This window comes from Chiloscyllium plagiosum, unplaced genomic scaffold (genome assembly GCF_037043375.1).
Source record: "Chiloscyllium plagiosum isolate Xiang-an unplaced genomic scaffold, Cpla_swu_hap1 HiC_scaffold_17, whole genome shotgun sequence".
Classification (NCBI taxonomy): Eukaryota; Metazoa; Chordata; class Chondrichthyes; order Orectolobiformes; family Hemiscylliidae; genus Chiloscyllium; species Chiloscyllium plagiosum.
This window is the reverse complement of record NW_028270155.1, coordinates 25,866,298-25,870,744: the sequence shown is the minus strand read 5'-3', so window position 1 is coordinate 25,870,744 and position 4,447 is coordinate 25,866,298. Positions and strand designations below refer to the sequence as shown.

General features: G+C 47.0%; 1 pseudogene; it reads left to right on the top strand.

Annotated features, from left to right (window-relative positions):
• Positions 1-232: 232 nt before the first annotated feature.
• On the top strand, positions 233-1,537 carry LOC148147293 (uncharacterized; annotated as a pseudogene).
• The last annotated feature ends 2,910 nt before the right edge of the window (positions 1,538-4,447 follow it).

Below are 4,447 nucleotides of genomic sequence, written 5' to 3'. Positions count from 1 at the left end.
CTGCAATTGGATCAGACTGCTCTACACCAACATTGTGAGTGAAGTCTCAGTCAATGGGTGGGAATCAGATAGCTTCCCAGTCAGATCTGGAGTCAGGCAGGGCTGCCCTCACTCTCCTGCCTTGTTTGTGTGCTGCATAGAGCCATTTGCCGAGTCCATCAGGAAGGATGCGAGTCTGAGAGGGGTGACTATTCCTGGCAGCGGGGACCTGCAGGTTAAGGCCTCCCTGTACATGGATGACGTCGCCATTTTCTGCTCAGATCTGCTGTTCGTGCACAGACACATGTGCATATGTGACCAGTTCGAACGGGCCTCAGGGGCCAAGGTAAACCGAGGCAAGAGCGAGGCCATGCTCTTTGGGAACTGGACTGACCAATCCTCAATCCCCTTCACCATCAGGACTGACCACCTGAAGATGCTGGGTATTTGGTACAGGGGGACTGGGGCGTGCACCATGCCTTGGGAGGAGCATATCAGCAAAGTGAGGCAGAAACTGGGCAGATGGAAGCTACGGTTGCTCTCCATCGCGGGAAAAAACCTGGTCATCAGATGTGAGGCATTGTCATTGCTGTTATATGTGGCACAGGTCTGGCCTATTCCCAGAACCTGTACCGCTGCAGTCACCCAGGCCATCTTCCAACTTATATGGAGATCAAAGATGGGTTGGATCCGAAGGGACTCGATGTATAAAGATCTGGGCAACGGGGGAAAAAATACACCCAATGCCACCCTCACCCTGATGGCCACCTTTGTGTGTGGCTGCATCAAGCTGTGCGTGGATCCCCAGTACGCAATCACCAAGTGTCACTACAAACTGAAGTTCTACCTGTCCCCGGTGTTGCGAAGGATGGGCCTGGCCTCGCTGCCGCGGAATGCTCCGAGTAGTTGGACCGTTCCGTATCACCTGTCCTTCGTGGAGAAGTTTATGAAGAAAAACATCTTTGACCACAAGTCCATCAGGAAGTGGTCAGCACGTAGTGTCTTTGAGAGCCTTCGGGAAAAGGAGAGGGCCAATCCTATCGAGCGGACTGTCAAAGCCATTTGGCAAAATGCCTCATCGCCAGAACTTTCCAACAAGCACCAAAACATGGCTTGGCTGGTGGTGAGAAGGGCTCTGCCTGTGAGATCCTTTATGCACGCCCGGACTCTCAGCTGTCCTCGAAGCAGCTGCGGGGGCGACGAGACTGTCACACACCTCCTTCTGGAATGTGCCTACGCAGAAGAAGTCTGGAGAGGAATGTAGTGGTGTTTGTTGAGGTTCGTCCCGAGCAGCGCCATGACGTGGGATTCCGTGCTCTACCATCTGTTCCCCAGGACGCACACCGAGACGAACATCAACTGTGCCTGGAGGATCATCAACTCGGTGAAGGACGCTCTCTGGGCGGTCCGAAACCCGTTGATCTTCCAGCTGAAGGAGTTGACGCCGACTGAGTGTTGCAAACTGGCACATTCCAAGGTCCAGGACTACGTATTGAGGGACGCACTGAAGCTTGGGGCAGCTGCCGCCAAGGCGCGGTGGGGAAAGACCACCGTGTAACATCTGCCTGCCTAAGAAGAACAGGGGGCCCACGCAGTCATTTGAGCTCCGCTGATGCCTCAGCTAAGTGTATGGATATATGATTGATAAACGTACAGACCTGTATATACAAATGATAAATTCTGATCTCTGTATGCAAAGAAATGGAATGCTTACGTATGTATGGCATGACGAACTGTGCAGACCATCAAAATATTTTATGAATAAAGTATATTTTTGAAATAAAAAAAGATATTACTACAGTTGTTATGGGGGATTTCAACATGCAGGTAGTCTGGGAGAATCAGGATAGTACTGGACCCAAAGAAAGGGACTTTGTGGAGTGCCTCCGAGATAGATTCTTAGAACAGCTTGTGCTGGAGTCTACCAGGGAGAAAGCAATTCTGGATCTGGTGTTGTGCAACGAACCGGATTTGATCAAGGACCTCGAAGTAAAGGAGCCATTAGGAAGATGCAGGATCAGTTCATTCCAAAAAGGAAGAAAGATCCTAAGGGGAGGCAGGGGTGGCCGTGGCTGACAAGGGAAGTTAAGGACCATATAAAGACAAAAGGGAAAAAGTATAACATAGCAAAGGTGAGTGGGAAAACGGAGGACTGGGAAGCTTTTAAAGAACAACAGAGGATTACTAAGAAGGAAATACGCAGAGAAAAAATAATGTGTGAAGGTAAACTGGCCAAAAATATAAAGGAGGATAGTAAAAGCTTTTTTAGGTATGTGAAAAGAAAAAAAATGGTTAAGATTAAAATTGGGCCCTTGAAGACAGAAACGGGTGAATTTATTACGGGGAACAAAGAAATGGCAGAAGAGTTGAATTGGTACTTTAGATCTGTCTTCACTGGGGAAGACACAAGCAATCTCCCAGATGTAATAGTGGCTGAAGGACCTGAACTGAAGGGAATTTATATTAGGCAGGAAATGGTGTTGGAGAGACTGTTAGGTCTGAAGGCTGATAAGTCCCCGGGACCTGATGGTCTGCATCCCAGGGTACTGAAGGAGATGGCTCTAGAAATCGTGGACGCATTGGTGATTATTTTCCAATGTTCTATAGATTCAGGATCAGTTCCTGCAGATTGGAGGGTGGCTAATGTTGTCCCACCTTTTAAGAAAGGAGGGAGAGAGAAAACAGAATTATAGACCGGTTAGTCTGACCTCAGTGGTGGGAAAAATGCTGGAGTTAATTATAAAGGATGAAATTACGACACATCTGGATAGCAGTAACAGGATAGGTCAGAGTCAGCATGGATTTACGAAGGGGAAATCATGCTTGACTAATCTTCTGGAATGTTTTGAGGATGTAACTCTGAAGATGGACAAAGGAGATCCAGTGGATGTAGTGTACCTGGACTTTCAGAAAGCCTTTGATAAAGTCCCACATAGGAGGTTAGTGAGCAAAATTAGGGCACATGGTATTGGGGGCAAAATACTGACATGGATTGAAAATTGTTTGGCTGACAGGAAACAAAGAGTAGTGCTAAACGGCTCCCTTTCGGAATGGCAGGTGGTGACCAGTGGTGTGCCGCAGGGATCAGTGCTGGGACCGCAGCTTTTTACAATGTACATTAATGATATAGATGAAGGTATTAAAAGTAATATTAGCAAATTTGCAGATGACACAAAGCTGGGTGGCAGGGTGAAATGTGAGGAGGATGTTAGGAGAATACAGGGTGACCTGGACAGGCTAGGTGAGTGGACGGATGCATGGCAGATGCAGTTTAATGTGGATAAGTGTGTGGTTATCCACTTTGGTGGCAAGAACAGGAAGTCAGATTACTACCTAAATGGAGTCAAGTTAGGTAAAGGGGCAGTACAACGAAATCTAGGTGTTCTTGTACATCAGTCAATGAAACCATGCATGCAGGTACAGCAGGCAGTGAAGAAAGCTAATAGCATGCTGGCCTTCATAACAAGAGGAATTGAGTATAGAAGCAAAGAGTCCTTCTGCAGCTATACAGGGCCCTGGTGAGACTGCACCTGGAATATTGTGCGCAGTTTTGGTCTCCAAATTTGAGGAAAGACATTCTGGCTATTGAGGGAGTGCAGCGTAGGTTCACGAGGTCAATTCCCGGAATGCAGGACTATCTTACGCTGAAAGATTGGAGCGACTGGGCTTGTATACCCTTGAGTTTAGAAGGCTGAGAGGGGATCTGATTGAGACGTATAAGATTATTAAAGGATTGGACACTCTGGAGGCAGGAAGCATGTTTCCGCTGATGGGTGAGTCCCGAACCAGAGGACACAGTTTAAAAATAAGGGGTAGGCCATGTAGAACAGAGTTGAGGAGAAACGTCTTCACCCAGAGAGTGGTGGGTGTATGGAATGCTCTGCCCCAGAAGGCTGTGAGGCCAAGTCTCTGGATACTTTCAAGAAAGAGTTGGATAGAGCTCTTTAGGATAGTGGAATCAAGGGTTATGGGGATAAGGCAGGAACAGGATACTGACTGAGGATGATCAGCCATGATCGTAATGAATGGTGATGCTGGCTCAAAGGGCAGAATGGCCTACTCCTGCACCTATTGTCTATTGTCATCCTTGTAAATCTTTTCTGAACCCTTTCAAGTTTCAAAATCTTTCCTATAGGAGTGAAACCAAAATTGCACAGTTTTCCAACAGTGGCCTAATCAATGTCCTGTACAGCCGCAACATGACATCCCAACTCCTTTACTCAATACTCTGACCAGTAAAGGCAAGCATACTTCTTCTTGGAGTGTTCTACAATACATATCGTCTGCTATAACGTGCGTTTCGTCAGCTCGAATTGGTTATAATGTGATTGACAATTTGTGGTCATTGTTCGGATAATGCAAACTTTCTTGTGAAAGGGTATAGTGATTTTGTATTAGTGATCTTCTACAAAGCATTTTCTGTAGCAGTTTTCCATGGCAGGATTTTCTATACCGAAAGGTTGCAGAG